The sequence below is a fragment of the Oncorhynchus masou genome, chromosome 27, assembly GCF_036934945.1.
Source record: "Oncorhynchus masou masou isolate Uvic2021 chromosome 27, UVic_Omas_1.1, whole genome shotgun sequence".
NCBI classification, from domain to species: Eukaryota; Metazoa; Chordata; class Actinopteri; order Salmoniformes; family Salmonidae; genus Oncorhynchus; species Oncorhynchus masou.
Window position 1 is genome coordinate 39,298,035 of NC_088238.1, and position 22,698 is coordinate 39,320,732.

At 44.5% G+C, this 22,698-nt stretch overlaps 1 pseudogene; it reads left to right on the top strand.

The window, feature by feature from the left end:
* The first annotated feature begins 39 nt into the window (after positions 1 to 39).
* LOC135515453 (proline-, glutamic acid- and leucine-rich protein 1-like) lies at positions 40 to 22,453 on the top strand (annotated as a pseudogene).
* The last annotated feature ends 245 nt before the right edge of the window (positions 22,454 to 22,698 follow it).

The following is a 22,698-nucleotide window of genomic DNA, read 5'->3' on the forward strand; positions in this document are numbered from 1 at the left end:
GTCGCATAATTTAGACGTTTTAGTGTGGCGGAGTGGGAAGATGGCTGTGACAGCGGATTGGATGCATGTCCCCTCCAATATGCGGCTTTACCGAGGGTCTGGTGTCTGTTCTGAAAGAGCAGCGGACCGAATATTTACCAGCACTTTTAGCGAATTACCGGGAGCACGGCGTGTTCTCGACACAGGTAAAACTGGCTTGCTATTCTTGGAATTGGCCACGCATGGCATCCCGTCTGCTTTCTATTTGTTTTACCTTTATTTAACTAAGTAAGTCAGTTAAGAACTCACAATCGCGGCCGGTTGTGATACAGCCTGGATTTGAACCAGGGTGTCTGTAGTGACGCCTCTAGCACTGAGATGCCTTAGACCGCTGCGCCACTCGGGAGCTGTCTCAATGCAATCGACTCGTGCTAGTCTTTGTTTTTCCCTTGCTGAATACCATTGTGTTATATCTTGCTACATAGCCAACTCTAATGTCGTTTTGCTTCTAAAGTTTGTATAGCAGTGTTGATTGCCTGGTTGTCACTCCTCGCTCTTATCCCTCAGAGTACTGGAGCTGTCGGTGGTCTCGTGGGACTCAGCAACGCCAAACTCGGCAACAGCAAAACCAAGTTCGAGGGGCTGTGTCTTCTCTGTGCTGGTCAAAGACAGTCCTAGTGATGTGTTCCAACAACACTGTCTCTCATGGCTACGGTCCCTACAACAGGTCATACAGGTAAGACACAGTGTGAAGCTAAGACACTGTATGAAGACACCTGTAGACCCGTGCTTAACTTTGGCAGGAGCTCAGGCGGAGCACCTGAAATGTTCTACAGCTTGAGCTCCTGTTTTTCTTATAGAATATTAACTCAAAAGTATTGTGGATCTCCTACACATAAATATAACTACCGGCACCTATTTCAGTCCAAGTCAAGCGCTTTTGTAGACTATCACAATAAGCGCACACACACACACACCGGAGACACATCTGTTCAAAACATTTACTGAAACAAATCCAAGATACACAAGACTGCGGTGCCAGACGGATTACCAGGACGTATGCTCCGGGCATGTGCTGACCAACTGGCAGGTGTCTTCACTGACATTTTCAACATGTCCCTGATTGAGTCTGTAATAGCAACATGTTTCAAGCAGACCACCATAGTCCCTGTGCCCAAGAACACAAAAGCAACCTGCCTAAATGACTACAGACCCGTAGCACTCACTTCCGTAGCCATGAAGTGCTTTTGAAAGGCTGGTAATGGCTCACATCAACACCATTATCCCAGAAACCCTAGACCCACTCCAATTTGCATAATGCCCCAACAGATCCACAGATGATGCAATCTCTATTGCACTCTACACTGCCCTTTCCCACCTGGACAAAAGGAACACTTACGTGAGAATGCTATTCATTGACTACAGCTCAGCGTTCAACACCATAGTACCCTCGAAGCCAATCACTAAGCTAAGGATCCTGGGACTAAACACCTCCCTCTGCCACTGGATCCTGGACTTCCTGATGGGCCGCCCCCAGGTGGTGAGATTAGGTAACAACACATGTGCCACGCTGATCCTCAACACTGGAGATCCCCAGGGGTGTGTGCTCAGTTCCCTCCTGTACTCCCTGTTCACCCACGACTGCATGGCCAGGCACGACACCAACACCATCATTATGTTTGTAGACGACACAACAGCGGTAGGCCTGATCACCGACAACGACGAGACAGCCTATAGGGAGGAGGTCAGAGTCCTGGCCGGGGGGTGCCAGAATAACAACCTATCCCTCAACGTAACCAAGACTAAGGAGATGGTTGTGGACTACAGGAAACGGAAGACCGAGCACGCACCCCATTCTCATCAACGGGGCTGTAGTGGAGCAGGTTGAGAGCTTCAAGTTCATTGGTGTCCACATCAACAACAAACTAGAATGTTCCAAACACACCAAGACAGTCGTGAAGAGTTCACCTGCCCTCCAGGACCTCTACACCAGGCGGTGTCAGAGGAAGGCTCTAAACATTGTCAGACTGTTTACTCTACTACCGCATGGCAAGCGGTACTAGAGTGCCAAGTCTAAGACAAAAAGGCTTCTCAAAAAGGCTTCTTTACGCTGCTGCTACTCTCTGTTTATCAAAAATGCATTGTCACTTTAACTATACATCCATGTACATACTACCTCAATTGGGCTGAGGAACCAGTGCTTCCGCACATTGGCTAACCGGGCTATCTACAATGTGTCCCGCCACCCCCTCTTTTACGCTACTACTACTCTCTGTTCATGATATATGCATAGTCACTTTAACCATATCTACATGTACATACTACCTCAATCAGCCTGACTAACCGGTGTCTGTATGTAGCCTCGCTACTTTTTTTGCCTCGCTACTGTATATAGCCTGTCTTTTTACTGTTGTTTTATTTCTTCACTTACCTATTGTTCACCTGATACCTTTTTTGCACTATTGGATAGAGCCTACACCTGTTGTATTCGGCACACGTGACAAATAAACTTTGATTTGAAGACGCACACCTGTACAACACAATGCATAGCCTAGAGAGAGGCACAGATTTTTATGAATTTGCTTTATCAAATGTGGAATGGGACATCAGAAATAACTGGGTTAAATCTCTTGACATTTCTTATAAAAAAATTTAAAAAATTGACTTAAGCTAATTCAAACCCTTTTTTCCTCTCTCCCCCCCAGTCCCAGGACCCCCTCCCGTCCAGCTAGCGGTGGGGGTCCTCCAGGACCTGCTCCAGTATTCCTCCCAGCTACCTGAGCTGGCCAGGGAGGTGGGCCTCAACTCTATCCTGGGGATCCTCACCTCCCTGCTAGGCCTCAAGTCTGAGGTAAGTTAGGGCTGGGGAAATTGCTTGTATACAGTAGTAGTTAACTACGTAAGCTGGAGGATCCTAAAGCAAAAAGGTGGCAAAGGAAACACGAGTGATTCATTCTCTGTTGGACTTTTTATTGAGGAATACTAGAGCAGAATTCGGTAATGGTGTGTGTATGTTTTAGTGTCACCTAGCTGCCATTGAGGGGATGACTGCATGTATGACCTTCTATCCCCAAGCGTGTGGCTCCCTGTGGGTGAGCATTACAACACACTCATAAACTACATTACAAATAGGATGCTCTTTTAGTACATCATATTTGGGAGACACTGTGTTGTTGTTTTATCTCTGTCTGACAATTTGTCTTCAACAGGACAAACTGTGTGCCTATTTCTTAGCCAAAATGGGCAGTGCCAACCCAAAAGTACAAGAGATTTGTCTTCAGTTTATTTGTGACTCACCACCTGGATTTGGTCCTATGTAGTGAAATTGTGTTTTTTACATTGGATAAAAGTAGATCTAGAAAATGGTATATCATACACTGCAGTTGAGGAACAATGGGAAAGTAATTGTGCTTTTGAAAGTTGATAAACTTTCAAACCTCACTTTAGAGAAAATGGCCTGTGAATGTTTTGGTACACCTGCTGGAGAGCTCTTCTTTGTCTACACCCATTCAGCATTGTTCACACCCTCTTAAACCTTAGTCTCACCCAACTCTTTAAGGATTCACAGTGTAGTAAACAACCAAAGGTTTCAAGACTGTGTGGCTCAGTCGGTAGAGCATGGCGCTTGCAACGCCAAGCGTCATGGGTTCGATTCCCGCTAGGGCTACCCATATGTAAAAGTAGTGGCCCCAGCCGACTTGTAAGTCGCTTTGGACAAAAGCGTCTGCTAAATGGGATATATATAAGACTAAATGTGGTAAAAGTAGTAGCAAAAAATAGTAGCAAAAATTCACTTTAGGATATAGGCCAAGGACTAGATAACGTGATTTTGGTGCAGGTCATGTTCTTCACATTACCTGTCTCTGGTAAATGCACACTATATCAAATAAAATCTTAAGCTTATTTGTCACATGCACAGGGTACAGAAGGTGTAAACAGTACAGTGAAATGGTTACTGGCATAGTGGAGTCTTTGGTTTAGTCATGTACAGTTGAAGTCGGAAGTTTACATACACTTAGGTTGGAGTCATTAAAACTTGTTTTTCAACCACTCTACAAATTTCTTGTTCACAAACTATAGTTTTGGCAAGTCGGTTTGGACATCTACTTTGTGCATGACACAAGTCATTTTTCCAACAATTGTTTACAGACAGATTATTTCACTTATAACTCACTGTATCACAATTCCAGTGGGTCAGAAGTTTACATGCACTACGTTGACTGTGCCTTTAAACAGCTTGGAAAATTCCAGAAAATGATGTCATGGCTTTAGAAGCTTCTGATTGACACAAATTATGCCAATTAGCCTATTTTTTTTTCACCTTTATTTAACCAGGTAGGCAAGTTGAGAACAAGTTCTCATTTACAATTGTGACCTGGCCAAGATAAAGCAAAGCAGTTCGACACATACAACGACACAGAGTTACACATGGAGTAAAACAAACATACAGTCAATAATACAGTATAAACAAGTCTATATACGATGTGAGCAAATGAGGTGAGATAAGGGAGGTAAAGGCAAAAAAAGGCCATGGTGGCCAAGTAAATACAATATAGCAAGTAAAACACTGGAATGGTAGATTTGCAATGGAAGAATGTGCAAAGTATAAATAAAAAATAATGGGGTGCAAAGGAGCAAAATAAATAAATTAAATACAGTAGGGAAAGAGGTAGTAGTTTGGGCTAAATTATAGGTGGGCTATGTACAGGTGCAGTAATCTGTGAGCTGCTCTGACAGTTGGTGCTTAAAGCTAGTGAGGGAGATAAGTGTTTCCAGTTTCAGAGATTTTTGTAGTTCGTTCCAGTCATTGGCAGCAGAGAATTGGAAGGAGAGGCGGCCAAAGAAAGAATTGGTTTTGGGGGTGACTAGAGAGATATACCTGCTGGAGCATGTACTACAGGTGGGAGATGCTATGGTGACCAGCGAGCTGAGATAAGGGGGGACTTTACTTAGCAGGGTCTTGTAGATGACATGGAGCCAGTGGGTTTGGCGACGAGTATGAAGCGAGGACCAGCCAACAAGAGCGTACAGGTCGCAATGGTGGGTAGTATATGGGGCTTTGGTGACAAAAGGATTGCACTGTGATAGACTGCATCCAATTTGTTGAGTAGGGTATTGGAGGCTATTTTGTAAATGACATCGCCAAAGTCGAGGATTGGTAGGATGGTCAGTTTTACAAGGGTATGTTTGGCAGCATGAGTGAAGGATGCTTTGTTGCGAAATAGGAAGCCAATTCTAGATTTAACTTTGGATTGGAGATGTTTGATATGGGTCTGGAAGGAAAGTTTACATTCTAACCAGACACCTAAGTATTTGTAGTTGTCCACGTATTCTAAATCAGAGCCGTCCAGAGTAGTGATGTTGGACAGGCGGGTAGGTGCATGTAGTGATAGGTTGAAGACCATGCATTTAGTTTTACTTGTATTTAAGAGCAATTGGAGGCCACAGAAGGGGAGTTGTATGGCATTGAAGCTTGCCTGGAGGGTTGTTAACAGTGTCCAAAGAAGGGCCAGAAGTATACAGAATGGTGTCGACTGTGTAGAGGTGGATCAGAGACTCACCAGCAGAAAGAGCGACCTCATTGATGTATACAGAGAAGAGAGTCGGTCCAAGAATTGAACCCTGTGGCACCCCCATAGAGACTGCCAGAGGTCCGGACAGCAGACCCTCCGATTTGACACACTGAACTCTATCAGAGAAGTAGTTGGTGAACCAGGCGAGGCAATCATTTGAGAAACCAAGGCTGTCGAGTCTGCCGATGAGGATGTGGTGATTGACAGAGTCAAAAGCCTTGGCCAGATCAATGAATACGGCTGCACAGTAATGTTTCTTATCGATGGCGGTTAAGATATCGTTTAGGACCTTGAGCGTGGCTGAGGTGCAACCATGACCAGCTCTGAAACCAGATTGCATAGCAGAGAAGGTATGGTGAGATTTGAAATGGTCGGTAATCTGTTTGTTGACTTGGCTTTCGAAGACCTTAGAAAGGCATGGTAGGATAGATATAGGTCTGTAGCAATTTGGGTCAAGAGTGTCCCCCCCCTTTGAAGAGGGGGATGACCACAGCTGCTTTCCAATCTTTGGGAATCTCAGACGACACAAAAGAGAGGTTGAACAGGCAAGTAATAGAGGTGGCAACGATTTCGGCAGATAATTTTAGAAAGAAAGGGTCCAAATTGTCTAGCCTGGCTGATTTGTAGGGGTCCAGATTTTGCAGCTCTTTCAGAACATCAGCTGAACGGATTTGGGAGAAGGAGAAATGGGGAAGGCTTGGGTGAGTTGCTGTGGGGGGTGCAGTGCTGTTGACCGGGGTAGGAGTAGTAAGGTGGAAAGCATGGCCAGCCGTAGAAAAATGCTTATTGAAATTCTCAATTATGGTGGATTTATGGTGGATTTATCAGTGGTGACAGTGTTTCCTATCTTCAGTGCAGTGGGAAGCTGGGAGGAGGTGTTCTTATTCTCCATGGACTTTACAGTGTCCCGGAACTTTTTTGAGTTAGTGTTGCAGGAAGCAAATTTCTGCTTGAAAAAGCTAGCCTTGGCTTTTCTAACTGCCTGAGCAGCTAACCAATCGCTGCAGTTGTAAATAGCCCACTCAATTTTACCTACCTCATCCCCATACTGTTTTTATTTATTTACTTTTCTGTTCTTTTGCACACCAATACCTCTACCTGTACATAACCATCTGATAATTTATCACTCCAGTGTTAATCTGCAAAATTGTAATTATTTGCCTACCTCATGCCGTTTGCACACAATGTATATAGACTAATTTTTTTCTACTGTGTTATTGACGTGTTTATTGTTTACTCCATGTGTAACTCTGTGTTGTCTGTTCACACTGCTATGCTTTATTTTGGCCAGGTCGCAGTTGCAAATGAGAACTTGTTCTCAACTAGCCTACCTGGTTAAATAAAGGTGAAATAAATAAAAAAGTATAATGGTTTCTAGCTTCCCTGAACAGCTGCATATCACGGGGGCTGTTCGATGCTAATGCAGAACGCCATAGGATGTTTTTGTGTTGGTTAAGTGCAGTCAGGTCTGGGGAGAACCAAGGGCTATATCTGTTCCTGGTTCTAACTTTCTTGAATGGGGCATGTTTATTTAAGATGGTTAGGAAGGCATTTAAAAACAAATATCCAGGCATCCTCTACTGACGGGATGAGATCAATATCCTTCCAGGATACCCCGGCCAGGTCGATTAGAAAGGCCTGTTCGCTGAAGTGTTTCAGGGAGCCTTTGGCAGTGATGAGTGAAGGTCGTTTGACCGCTGATCATTACGGATGCAGGCAATGAGGCAGTGATCGCTGAGATCTTGGTTGAAGACAGCAGAGGTGTATTTAGAGGGCAAGTTGGTTAGGATGATATGATACCTGGTAGGTACATTGATAATTTGTGTGAGATTGAGGGCATCAAGTTTAGATTGTAGGATGGCTTGGGTGTTAAGCATGTTCCAGTTTAGGTTGCCTAGCAGCACGAGCTCTGAAGATAGATGGGGGGCAATCAGTTCACATATGGTGTCCAGAGCACAGCTGGGGGCAGAGGGTGGTCTATAGCAGGCGGCAACGGTGAGAGACTTGTTTTTAGAGAGGTGGATTTTTAAAAGTAGAAGTTCAAATTGTTTGGGTGCAGACCTGGACAGTAGGACAGAACTCTGCAGGTTATCTTTGCAGTAGATTGCAACACCGCCCCCTTTGGCAGTTCTATCTTGTCTGAAAATGTTGTAGTTTGGAATTAAAATTTCAGAATTTTTGGTGGTCTTCCTGAGCCAGGATTCAGACACAGCTAGAACATCCGGGTTGGCAGAATGTGCTAAAGTAGTGAATAGAACAAACTTAGGGAGGAGGCTTCTAATGTTAACATGCATGAAACCAAGGCTATTACGGTTACAGAAGTCGTCAAAAGAGAGCGCCTGGGGAATAGGAGTGGAGCTAGGCACTGCAGGGCCTGGATTCATCTCTACATTGGCAGAGGAACAGAGGAGGAGTAGAATAAGGCTGCGGCTAAAAGCAATAAGAATTGGTCGTCTAGAGCGTCTGGAACAGAGAGTAAAAGGAGGTTTCTGGGGGCGATAAAATAGCATCAAGGTATAATGTACAGACAAAGGTATGGTAGGATGTGAATACAGTGGAGGTAAACCTCGGTTCACAAGGTCCTTTGCTGCTGTTCTGGGATTGATTTGCCCTTTTCGCACCAAAGTAAGTTAATCTCTAGGAGACAGAACACGTCTCCTTCCTGAGCGTTATGACGGCTGCGTCACATGGTGTTTATACTTGCGTACTGTTTGTACAGATGAACGTGGTACCTTCAGACATTTGGAAATTGCTCCCAACGATGAACCAGACTTGTGGAGGTCTACAATATTTTTCTGAGGTCTTGGCAGATTTCTTTTGATTTTCCCATGATGTCAAGCGAAGAGGCACTGAGTTTGAAGGTAGGGCTTGAAATGCATCCACAGGAACACCTCCAATTGACTCAAAAGCTTCTAAAGCCATGACAACATTTTCTGGAATTTCCAAACTGTTTAAAGGCACAGTCAACGTAGTGTATGTAAACTTCTGACCCACTGGAATTGTGATACAGTGAGTTTTAAGTGAAATAATCTGTCTGTAAACAATTGTTGGGAAAATGACTTGTCATGTACAAAGTAGATGTCCTAACCGACTTGCCAAAACTATCGTTTGTTAATTAACAAGACATTTGTGGAGTGGTTGAAAAAAAGTTTTAATGACTCCAACCTAAGTGTATGTAAACTTCCAACTCCAACTGTAAATTCACACAGGACACCAGATAAGACAGGAGAAATACTCCAGATTAGTTCAGTCTCAACCAGGATTCCATCATACATGTCAAGCAGTGAAGTTTCAGCTCGGTCTGTCCGTGGCCTCTCATCCTCGGTGTGCACTGTCACTGTCCGTTTCCGTCTTGTCCAGCTGTGTCTAACATTTCAAGTAAACCCTGTTTCTTGTCTCCATCGACGTAGCGGTACCTAGCACCGAGCATGATGCTGGGCACCGAGCATGATGCTGGGCACCGAGCATGATGCTGGGCACCGAGCATGATGCTGGGCACCGAGCATGATGCTGGGCACCGAGCATGATGCTGGGCACCGAGCATGATGCTGGGCACCGAGCATGATGCTGGGTACCGAGCATGATGCTGGGTACCGAGCATGGTGGCGACTCAGAGTATGCCACCGAACCGCTTGTTCACAGCCTCTTGTGGAATACTTTTGCAAGTCTTAACCCCACGGTCTGTGTTTTGTTGAGCAGGCGTTTCAATGCCATGACAGAGGGTATTACGTCTGCTGCAGACGTGGTTTATTAGCTTATTTCTCGAGTCAGTTGTTCGAATGGAACTAGGAATGTGTTCATGTTTCAAACATGTTCTCAAATACCATTGAAATGGCAGCAGCGGTATGTGAACCAGCACATTCTTGAGCATGCAATACGGCTTTCCTCAGTACGAAATCCTCGTCGACCCACGGTGCTGTCAGACTCAGCATGCCCATGTGGCTGACTTCGCTGGTCCAAATCTCAGTCGTGAAGCTAATAGCAGTGACGCCCATAGAACGTAGCTCATGGATGTGCGTTTCAACAATACTGTGTAACTCTGGTAGGGCAACATCTAAAAATAGCGCTTACTTGGTAGTGTGTACCGGGGCTCGAGGTGTTTGACCAGTCGACGAAGGCCAACTTCATCCAGGACAGAGAGTGGTTGATTGTCAAGTGCAATGAATTCCATTATCTTGGCATTAATGGATTTCACCTTTGAGTTGTCTCGCTGAAACTTTCTTACTCTTTCAAATGACTGCACGACTTGAACTTGTTTAGTTGTTGGAAGTTTGCGCTTAGTATTTTTCTGCTTTTGTTGGCATTTTTAGATAAGGTTGGCCGATTCCGATATGCTTACTGATATATCGTGCATCTCTACCACTGATCTTATATTCAAACTCCTGCATGGCAACTTCAGCATTCCAATGCTTGTAAAATGGCTTTTGCAATGTCAAATCATAGGCTTTATTAGTTGGGTGACAACCGTTTTAATTTGCTGGGTTATTGTTACTAAATGCGTTGTAGAAAATGGTGTTTTACCTGTGGAGTTGTAGGCTACCGGAGTGGACACAACTTACATCTTGCTGATTTGCACATCTAACTGCTGATTGGGTCTTTTCGATTGCCAGGTTTGACCATAAGAAATAGTTTTGGTAGTTTTGCTTTAAACAGTCATTGCATTTGGTCATTTTTACAGAAACAGGTTAAATTTGTAATTTCATAACAAGTGCAGCAATAATTTTTTTGCGAGCTTCACCATTTTGTTTTTGAGACGGGGGTGAAATCCAAAGCTGTGTTTTATATTAATTGGCTATAAATATTGAATCATTATTATAAAAAAAGCATCTGTTAAAATGGCAAGTTAAACAGTAAGTGATGGGGAGTTCAGATAAACCCCCCCCCCCCTAATCTGGATGCTCAGGTCCTTAGCTTCCGTTTCCTGGCAACCCAGACTCCATGCTCCAGTCAAATGCTACGCCACGCCCACGGGCATTAGTTTCTCCTCCGCAATGAATACCTCCCCAACCCTTCACCAAATTTGAACACATTCGTGCCGTCTGATTGGTTTAGAAGCCAATGGGTTGGGCCAGAGCAGCGGTTTGAAAATTAGTCTTTGAATTTGATACTCTGATTGGTTAGAGACGATCAAATCGCTGAGGACTTTTTGTACAAAGCCCCACGTGCCCTAGTCACCACGATCAACTTAAATGATGACAGTCTCGGACTAAAGTCGGTAGCGAACAACAGAGCAGCGTGAGAATTTAGTGTGAGTCGTCAGGCTATAGCACCATCGGTAAAGGGTTTGAATTTAGAACGGAAAATGAATGTGCAACAAATGTTAGTGCCTCAAATCGTATCGAGTTGTTCCCCAAATCAAACTGAAACGTTTCAAACTAAAAGTATCCATATCAGAGCCCGTGTATCTAGATCGTGCTTGAAAGGAACGATTCCCATCCCTATTATCTAGTCTAGTGAGTCATGCCTCTTTCCCTACTGTTTGTTCTGCCCCCTTGTGTTTCAGAAGAACAGTGCAGTATGAAGGGCCAGGTGTAGAGCTGCCCTACTCTCCTCTGGATAACACAGACCCCCTCCTCCTGCTGCAGTTACAACACAGACACAGAACTGCCTGCCTGGCTCTCAAACACACACTCCGGTAGGTCCACACACACACACATTGGAAACTTTTACTAACTACCCAAATTACAATTGTTCATGTCTGTCTCTCGCTCTCTCTCTCGCTCACTCACTCACTCACTCAGTGTGGACCCGGCCTCTGCAGTGCGTCTACCTGTACAGCAGGTGCTCAACCTGGTCTGTCACGCCCTGGCGGTCAGCTCCAAGAGCATGGTTAGTGCCCCCCCTCTCTCTCTCTTTCTTTCTCACACCACTGTTTTGTCAACCCCCCCCCAAAAAATGTAATAAACATTCAACCACCAAAAATGCAGTAAGGTTAGGTACACGGGAGTCTTGGTGTATCGTTAACATGGCTCTCTTTATCAACATAATGTAACAAGTGATGGGTGTGTGAGGCTGCTGGTTTTGCCTGCCATACACAAAGATACTCTGCGGGTGCTGCACGCTCTCTCATCACAGTGTAAGTACCTACTGAAGGCAACCCAAGTGCTAGCCTGGTCCCAGATCTGTTTGTGCGCTCATGCCAACTCCATTGCTGTCATTGTCTAGTCAAACAATGAGGGACAAGGAGTTGGCATGACCTGCACAAACAGATCTGGGATCAGGCTACGCAAGTGCTGTGGCTTGAAAAAAACATCTAAATGCAATGGGTGTTTTATTAATTAGTGGACTGATGGACTTTAATTCTTCTTTCCTATCTCAGTTTAGGCAGTGGGTTGGTGCAGTATTCCAGTGTGCTACAGATACTGTTCTCTCAGACCCTGTCTGCCTGGACCCCTCTACCTGAAACCAGCCTGGGACAACAGAGAGCATTCAGGTATCTCACACACACACACACAAACACCCTGCACGCTACGCATACATACAAACCACAGGAGGACCCCCCCCCCCCGCAACAGCCAGTGAAAGTGCAGGGCGCCAAATTCAAAACAACTAAAATCTCATAATTACAATTCCTCGAGCATACAAGTATTTTACATAATTTTAAAGATAAAATTTTCGTTAATCCAGCCACAGTGTCTGATTTCAAAAAGAATTTACAGCGAAAGCACCACAAACGATTATGTTAGGTCACCACCAAGCCACAGAAAAACAGACATTTTTTTCCAGCCAAAGAGAGGAGTCACAAAAAGCACAAATAGAGGTCAAATTAATCACTAACCTTTGATGATCTTCATCAGATGACACTCATAGGACTTCATGTTACACAATACATGTATGATTTGTTTGATAAAGTTCATAATTATATAAAAAACAATCTGAGTTTACATTGGCGCGTTACGTTCAGTAGTTCTAAAACATGCGGTGATATTGCAGAGAGCCACATCAATTTACAGAAATACTCATAATAAACATTGATAAAGATACGACTATTATATATGGGACTTTAGATAAACCTCTCCTTAATGCAACTGCTGTGTCAGATTTAAAAAAAAAACTTTACGGAGACAGCAAACCATGCAATAATCTGAGTACAGCCTTTAGACAACAAAGCAGCCAAAAAGATACCCTCCATATTGGGTAGTCAACATTACTCAGAAATAGCATTTTAAATATTCACTTAACTTTGATGATCTTCATCAGAATGCACTCCCAGGAATCGATAATGTCCATCAGTTATGTCCAAATATCTTCTTTTGTTAGGGCGTTTGGTAAACAAATCCAAAAAAGCGTTCTGGTCGCGCCGAACGTCGGACGAAAAGTTAAAAAAATTCCGTTACTGCCCGTAGAAACATGCCAGCCTAAGTATGGAATCAATCTTTAGGATGTTTTTAACATAAAACTTCATTAATGTTCCAACCGGACAATTCCTTTGTCTGTACAAATGAAGTGGAATGTAGCTACCTTTCACGTGAGCGCGCCAGACCGAGGCTGTGGCACTCTGCCAGACCACTCACTCAAAGATCTCTTATGAGACCATCCTTTAGAGTAGAATCCTCAAAACAGGTTCTAAATACTGTTGACATCTAGTGGAAGCCTTGGGAAGTGAAACATAACTAATATCACCCTGTATCTTCAATGGGGGCTGGTTTTTGCCTGACATGAGTTCTGTTATACTCACAGACATCATTCAAACAGTTTTAGAAACTTCAGTGTTTTCTATCCAAATGTACTACAAATGTCCTTGTACCGTACCTTAGAACTCTGGGTAAGAGTGGGAGGAGCCTCAGCTAGTGTCTTGCAGGGAAGCCCCACCCACTCCAAGCTCCTACTGGCCCACCTGCTGGGTGACAACACACCCTTGGTGGACTCTGTTAGGGTAAGAGGATCTGATTGGTATATTGCCAATGAGAAGCTTAGGATGGTCACTACTATGGCTATGTAGTGCACTATTTCTGGTCAAAAAATGTTGGTCAATAGTAGTGCACTACATAGGGAATAGGGTGCCATTGCACAATATTTACTCACGCTCCACTTAAGTCTAACACCATCCCCCTCTCCTCTCTTTTTCCTCCTCCTCTCTAGCCCACCAGCTTTCCTCAGCTCCGTGATCTGGTTTTCAAAAAGCCCTGCTCTAAAATCCAGAAGCCTGGATTGCCTGTGAGTGACAGAGGAAAGGAGACTTGCTGGCCAATCAGGACACCTGCCTGTCTGCACTCAGAGGTGAGGGGGTTTATCTAGTGTGCTGACATTTGTTGATTATTGGAGATGTGTGTAAGCAAAACAAATGTATACATTTTCCAGTCATGTTGCCAATGAATGACCAATCCCTTTCATAGTGTATTTTTAGCATTTACAATCAATCACAGGTCAATGATATCTTGACGAGCTGTGATGAGTATAGTAATACAGCAATATGACTGTCTCTCTCTTTGCAGCATTGAGACAAGTCATACTGACCAGTGGATCTCTACTGAAGGAGGATATACACAAGGTCAGTTGTGTGTGTCTCATATGTGTGTTGTATTACCTTCCCTGTAATATAGCCATGAATGACATTATTGGAACCCTTGATAAAGACGAGCAAAAAAAAAGACTGTATTGAATAAATAATACAAGTACTGAGCTATATTGTATGCTAATTTGTTTGGGAAATGATTTTATACTGATACAATTGAACCCCATATTTTGTTTAACAAGTAATAAAAATTGATCTTAAAAGATAAGGTTTCAAAATTATTATATCAAAGATCTCCACCATATTTTACAGTAGGTATGGGGTTGTTCTCTGCTTATTACATCCTGCTTTCAACGCCAAACCTACTACTGGTGTGTGCGGCCAAAGAGCTCTATTTTGCTGTCATCTGGCCATAGCACCGGTTCCGATCCAATTGCCAATGCCGTTTAGCAAAGTCCAAGCATCTATATTTGTAAGATGACATGAAAATGAAAACTATTTGGCCACGGACACCAGTGGTGGGTTTGGTGTTTGAAATAAGTTGTGAGAAGCAGAGATGAACCCCATAGCTGCTGTAAAATATGGTGGTGGTGGATCGCTGATATTATGGGCCAATTTTGCTTTTACTGGTCCTGGGGCCCTTGTTAAGGTCAACAGCATTATGAACTTTACCCAAAACCAGGACATTTTAGCCAAAAACCCAGTTGCCTCTGCTAGGAAGCTGAAACTTGACCGCAAGCAAACAGCAAATTCCACAAAGAAATGGTTAATTGACCACGAAATCAACATTTTGCAATGGCCATTTTAGTCTCCGGACTTTAACCCCATTGAAAACCTGTGGTTTGAATTGAAGAAGGCAGACAAAGGATATCAAGGATCTGGAAAGATTCTGTATGGATGAATAGTCTAAGATCCCCCCCCCCCCCCAATGTATTCTCCAATCTCATAAAACATTTTAGAAAAAGGCTCAGTGCCGGAGTATTGAAAACAGGGGTGCCAATAATTTTGACCGGTGTCTTTTTGAGTGTGAAAATATTGACAAAATCTTCCTCTGAGCAATTGTATTAGTATAATATAATTTTCCATTTTATGGAGCATACAATATGGTTCAGTATATGCATAAAATAGTCTTTTTTTTACTCATCTTTACCAAGGGTGCCAATATTTTGTCATGTTTGTGATCATGTTTCTTTATGCGTGTGCTCCTTTCCTCCCCCCCCCGGGAGGAGGGATAGGAGTCTGAAGGTAGGGGGTAATATACCCACAGGGACCACACACGCAGGCTGACACACACACACACACTAATATGCATGCATGCACGCGCACACACACACACACATGCAGGAACCTGACCTACACACAGAGGGACTGCAACCTGAAAGTACATACACACACACACACTCAGGGAGGGGGACTAAAGGGTTATTTGGGGGCTGTGACTAGCACACTGTCGTGTTTTGGTTTGGTGGTCTGTGTTTAAGCAACCAAGTAAACATGATTCTGCCTCTTCCGTTCCACTTTAAATAAGAACATATACACACACTCACCAACTCATACACACACACTCACCAACTCATACACTGCAAGCACACAATCAACACATGCACAAACACACGTATATAACACACACAGAGATATCTATACAGTGCCTTCGGAAAGTAGTCAGACCACCAGCCTTATTCTAAAATGGATTTAAAAAATAATATTCCTCAGCAATCAACACACAATATCCCACAATGACAAAGCAGAAACACGTTTGTTGAAATTTTTGCAAATAAAAACTGAAATACTTATTTACTTAAGTATTCAGACCCTTTGCTGTGAGACTCGAAATTGAGCTCAGGTGCATACTGTTTCCATTGATCATACTTGAGATGTTTCTACAACTTGATTGGAGTTCACCTGTGGTAAATTCAATTGATTGGACATGATTTGGAAAGACACAACTGTCTATATGACAGTTCTGTACAGCATTTTGAGATATCAGCTGATGCACGAAGGGCTATATATAGAATCAAATCAAATTTATTTATAAGGTCCCATAGTTGACTGTGCATGTCAGAGCAAAAAACCAAGCCATGAGGTCGAAGGAATTGTCCGTAGAGCTCCGAGACAGGATTGTGTCGAGGCACAGATCTGGGGAAGGGTACCAAAAAATGTGTGCAGCATTGACGGTCCTCAAGAATACAGTGGCCTCCATCATTCTTAAATGGAAGAAGTTTGAAACCACCAAGACTCTTCCTAGAGCTGTCCTCCCTGCCAAACTGAGCAATCGGGGGGAGAAGGGCCTTGGTTAGGGAGGTGACCAAGAACCCGATGGTCAGTCTGACAGAGCTCTAGAGTTCCTCTTGGAGATGGGAGAACCATCCAGAAGGACAACCATCTCTGCAGCACTCCACCAATCAGGCCTTTATGGTAGAATGGCCAGACAGAAGCCACTCCTGCTTGGAGTTTGCCAAAAGGCACCTAAAGACTCAGACCATGAGAAACAAGATTATCTGGTCTGATGGCCTGAATGCCAAGTGTCATGTCTGGAGGAAACCTGGCACCATCCCTACGGTGAAGCATGGTGGTGGCAGCAAAATGCTGAGGGATGTTTTTCGGTGGCGGGCACTGGGAGACTAGTCAGGAACGAGGCAAAGATGAACAGAGCAAAGTACAGAGATCCTTGATGAAAACCTGCTCAGGACCTCAGACTGGGTTTCACCTTCCAACTGGATAACGTCCCTAAGCACACAGCCAAGACAACGCAGGAGTGGCTTCGGGACAAGTCTCTGAATGTTCTTGAGTGGCCCGGACTTGAACCTGATCTAATATTTCTGGAGAGACCTGAAAATAGCTGTGCAGCGACTCTCCCCATCCACACTGACAGAGCTTGAGAGGATCTTTAGGGAGGAATGGGAGAAACTCTCAAAATACAGGTGTGCCAAGCTTGTAGCGTGTGAGGGGAAAATTATGTATTCACCTTATTTGTTTGAGATGAATAGTTAACAATTATTGACATAACTAATACTGCAGTAAGACATTTGTTTCCTTCATTCTGAGTGAACTGAGTGGAGTTTTTTAAACTGGGGCTGGCAACTAAGTGATGGCTAGGTAAAAACCTACAGCTGGCATTCCATAGATAAGATGTGGGGGGTGTCACTGAGATAGAGAGAGCCTGGAGGAACAAAGGCCTCAGTATTCCTAATATTCATGACATCTGGGACACAGAGGCAGATCACCACTTCATTAAGTCACAATTCCTATTTGACTCAGCTATGCCTCCTTGTCCGTCCAACTTTTCCTCAGCTACCACTCCTTCTAATGCGACTATCCCCGATGCTTCTCCCTGTTTTTCCCCTTCCCCGCTACAAAGTTTCTCCCTGCAGGCAGTTACTGAGTCCGAGGTGCTAACGGAGCTTCTTAAACTTGACCCCAAAAAAACATCTGGGTCAGATGGTTTAGACCCTTATTTAAGGTTGCTGCCCCTATCATCGCCAACCTTTTTAACCTGTTTCTCCTTTCTGGGGAGGTTCCCATTGCTTGGAAGGCAGCCACAGTCCTTCCTTTATTTAAGGGGGTGATCAAGCTGATCCTAACTGTTATAGGCCTATTTCTATTTTGCCCTGTTTATCAAAAGTGTTGGAAAAACTTGTCAATAATCAACTGACTGGCTTTCTTGATGTCTCTGGTATGCAATCTGGTTTCCGCTCAGGTTATGGATGTGTCACTGCAACCTTAACGGTCCTCAATGATGTCACCATTGTCCTTGATTCTAAGCAATATTGTGCTTCTATTTTTATTGACTTGGCCACAGCTTTTGATACGGTAGACCATTCCATTCTTGTGGGCCGGCTAAGAAATATTGGTGTCTCTGAGGGGTCTTTGGCCTGGTTTGCTAAGAGTGCAGTGTATAAAGTCAGAAAATCTGCTGTCTTAGCCACTGCCTGTCACCAAGGGAGTACCCCAAGGGTCAATCCTAGGCCCCACACTCTTCTTAATTTACATCAACAACATAGCTCAGGCAGTAGAAAGCTCTCTCATCCATTTATTTGCAGATTATAGTCTTTTACTCAGCTGGCCCCTCCCTGGATTTTGTGTTAAATGCTCTAAAACAAAGCTTTCTTAGTGTCCAACAAGCTTTTTCTACCCTTAACCTTGTTCTGAACACCTCCAAAAACACAGGTCATGTAGTTTGGTAAGAAGAATTCCCCTCTTCCCACAGGTGTGATTACTATATCTGAGGGTTTAGAGCTTGAGGTAGTCACTGCATACAAGTACTTGGGAGTATGGCACTGTCCTTCTCTCAGCACATATCAAAGCTGCAGGCTAATGTTAAATCTAGACTTGGTTTCCTCTATCGTAATCGCTCCTCTTTCACCCCAACTGCCAAACTAACCCTGATTCAGATGACCATCCTACCCATGCTAGATTACGGAGACATAATTCATAGATCGGCAGGTAAGGGTGCTCTCGAGCGGCTAGATGTTCTTTACCATTCGGCCATCAGATTTGCCACCAATGTGCCTCATAAGACATATCATTGCCCTCCATACTCCTCTGTAAACTGGTCATCTTTGTATACGTCGCAAGACCCACTGGTTGATACTTATTTATAAACCCCCCATAGCCTCACCCCCCCTATTTGATATATCTACTGCATACTGAACAAAAATATAAACGCAACATGGAACAATTTCAACGGCACTGTGTGTTTGTGTGTGTGCAGTACCAGTCAAAAGTTTGGACACACCTACTCATTCCAGGGTGTTTCTTTATTTTGACTATTTTCTACATTGCAGAATAATAGTGAAGACATCAAAACTGATGAAATAACACATATGGAATCATGCAACCAAAAAAATGTTAAACAAATCCAAATATATTTTCTATTTGAGATTGTTCAAAGTAGCCACCCTTATATTGTAACCTTATGAGCATGTCCAATGAAAGCATTTACAACAGTGGATTCATTTTCTAGAGTTGATTGTGCAGTTTGTTCTGAAGCGTGTGAAGGATGCAACCGTAATTACATGCATTTCAGTCATTGTCTCTTAGCTGAAGCTCAGGTGATAAAGCTACTGGACTAACACCTGAGTGTGTTCAGTGGTGTCATTTTACCCTCGTGCTGTTGAGGACTATTTAGACTGGTTTAGAGAGGTGTAATATTCTGGGAAGATTTGTTTATAGCGTAGGAGTGTTTTCCATGTGTGCTGTTTTCTGCTTTTGGTTAGCTCAGGCAAATTTGTATCCTTAGTGATATGTACTGGACTGGCAAGCAACCTTTTTGGAATACATTTGCTTCCTGAATCTGTTTCTCTTTATCCCCATCTTTCTCCAGGTATCATCCTTCTGTACAGAGGCCCTGACCATATGCAACTCCCTCCTCCATCCGCGCACCCTCTCCCTCTATTTCCCCCTCACCCTCAAACCCCCCCAGGCATCCAACCTCCTAGGGGGGCCCGCCCCTGGACCTCCCTTCCCCAGCTCCCTGGACAACCACCTACCTCTGGTTCTTCCAGGGCTCTCCGGCGGCCAGAGACCCGTTTTCATCCTGTACGACAAAGAAGAGGCATCGGATGTGGAGACTTCGCTAGAGAGCGATTCGGACGATAGCGTGGTCATCGTGCCACAGAGAGGATGCTGATGTTGGAAAGCCAAGATGGCACCAGCGCTGCGGCCACTCTTCCCGGGTCTTCCTTAGCACCAGGTGGCGTCACACTCCCCATGCCCTGTCCAAGGGGCGACCCGGGTGGGGACATCTCCCTCCCCCTTCCCAACGAACTTCCCTCTACCTCCCTCCCTCACCCTCCCCTCCTCCACCCCAAACTACACCGTCAACTTGTTCCCTCCAGCTCCGCTAGTCTCTCTGGTTCCTCCTCTCAACTCCACCAGTGTGGCCCAACTCGGAGAACCCTCTGTGGAGTTAGGAGTCGGGACTGACTCTCTGCCTGGAGCCCAGCTCCAGCAGATGTTGCTCCAGGGCCAGCCTCCAGCATCAGGTCAACCTACAGCACTGGATCTCCCCATACAGGTACAAAAATCACTTAATTTTCACTTAAATGTCCTGTCATTAAGTTTCGCTTGTGTGTCATTTTATCTTTTGATTTTGTACGCCAGCTGAAAATACAATATTTTGGGTTATTGAAAATACATTTCACAAAGGTATGGATGGTATAATGATTATCTACACTACACATAGCTTGTTTTGTCACAAAATGAAATCAGGCCCAAAAAAATATGAATTTTAGAAACCAGGAAATGGCAGAGCTATTTCTACGTATTGCTTTTTCTATTTCTACGTATTGCTTCCTTTTAAATACAATTCTCGAACTCTACAGGTTCACCAGAACCAGTTAGCCCAGTCCAGCAGAGCCCTACAGCAGCAACATTAATCCATTGATGAAGATCACACTGTCATTAATATCAACAGCTCTGATGAAGAAGAGGAGGATGAGCTGGAAGAGGAAGAGAGCGATTTCCCAGATGAGGATATTTGATGATGAAGACCTTGATGATTATGAGGCTGAAGAGGGAGGGAGAGATTTGGCTGTTGGACGGAGAAGGGAGGAGAGGCGGGATGGGAGGACGAGGGGAAGGAGAGGTGCTCAGAGGGTAGGCGGAGGAGGGAGGGATAGGAGGATTCCGAGTGGAGAGCGAGGGGGAAGGGGGGATAAAGGCTCAGGAGGTAGAGCGCATCGGAGTGCTGGAGGAAGAGAGAGAGAGAGAGACGAGGATGCCAATGAAGGAATGAATGATCCGACCATGCCTCAGATCCTGTGTGTGACGGGCGGAGCTCTGAGAGAGAGCTAGCTCAGGCAGAGCTAGATGAGGAAGGGGCCAGGCAGGGGCAGAAAGTGAGGTCATGGGAGCAGAAGGCAGGAAATCGGCCGGAGGGAACGTCCTCTTCTGAAGACGGTCCTGCTGCTCAACACCAACAGTGGGCGGAGCCTGCACCGGAAGTGGCGGTGGACGGTGACGATCAGCCATCCAATCAGGAGGGAGAAATATCCAAACAGGGCGGCGACAATACCGGCCAGGATATGAGGTCATCAACAGCTCCAAGGGAGAGGGGCCTGAACGAGAGAAAGAAGGAGAGGGATGAAGAGAAAGAGAGAGGAGGAAGGAACAGGACAGAAACAGAGAAGAGAGAGACTCAAACACACTGTTCAAAATGTGTCCATATAACCATTATCCCACTCAGGCTTTTTGTACTGTACAACCCACACATTTCCCATGTGTTACATGGACATGGCTTAGGGGGAATACTTGCAGATATACAAATTATGTTGGTTAATGACCGTTGTGCATTTCCTCTGCCACAGAATTGGCCAACAAAAGTTAACAACCCACACTCTCTCTCTGTTTGATGAAGAAGCGATGGCGTCCATGCTAGCCGACTTCGTAGCCTGCCCCCCAGACAATGTAGAAAATGTGCCCTCTGCCCATCCTAAACAAGGCCAGGCACGGCTCCATCACAATACCTTCAGAACAACTTGATTTCTAGCCCCTAGTCTCACACATTCTTTCATTATCAACATACTGCTAAGACAATGTTCAACACATTGAGGCTGGGTTTAGACAGGCACCCCAATTCTGATCTTTTTTCCACTAATTTGTCTGTTTTATTTGTATTTATTTTTTTGCTGCAACTCCCATCGCTGCAACTCCCGTATGGACTCGGGAGAGGTGAAGTTCGAGAGCCGCGTGTCCTCCGAAAACAACCCAACCAAGCCGCACTGCTTCTTGACACAATGCCCACTTAACCTGGAAAGCCAGCCACACCAATGTGTTGGAGGAAACACTACACCTGGTGACCGTGTCAGTGTGTACTGCGCCCGGCCCGCCACTGGAGTCTCTAATGCTCGATGGGACGAGGACATCCCTGCCGGCCAAACCCTCCCCTAACCTGGACGACGCTGGGCCAACTGTGCGCCGTCCCATGGGTCTCCCGGTCGCGGCCGGCTGCGACAGAGCCTGGACTCGAACCCAGAATCTCTAGTGGCACAGCTTAGCACAGCGATGCCGAGGCTTAGACCACTGCGCCACTCGGGAGGCCTCTCACTAATTTTTTTGACCAATCACAACAGATCTTTTTCAGAGCTGAACTAATTGTTCAAAAGCCGGATTTAGTGAAATAAATATCAGAACTGGGCTGCCTGTGTAAACACAGCCAGCCATAGAGGTTGGAATTAGATCGGTCTTAAACGATCACGTTTCGTCTTGAATGCAGGACAGTAGATGCATTTGTAATACAACTCTCTGGACTATTATTATTTAAAAAAATGCTTCAATTATTTTACATCAAAACATAACGACTTTGCAGCTCGTACTGGTGTGTGCTATGTTACTGAGTGGAGTAGTAGCGTGTTTTTGGATCTTTATAGACAGTATATGACTTCTGTTCTTTTTGTTCTCCCATCTTTTCTTACAAAATAAACGGCAAATGTAAACCTGTTGAAACGGATAACTGCTAAGTCTCTATGGTCTTGTCTCAGGAGCCGTTTCAGTTTGTGTGTTCACTTTGGGAATGAGTCAACTTGGGTTTTTATGCTGTGTTGAGGGTGTGAACCCGCCTTGTCAATGCTTATTTTAGAGGTGCAAGTGTATGCAGACATTCTGTGAAGGTTTTTAAGTTGTTCCTTCATCCTACATGCACCCAAACAACTTTACGGCTAAAAACTGTTTTGCGATACCAAATGTTCTCCA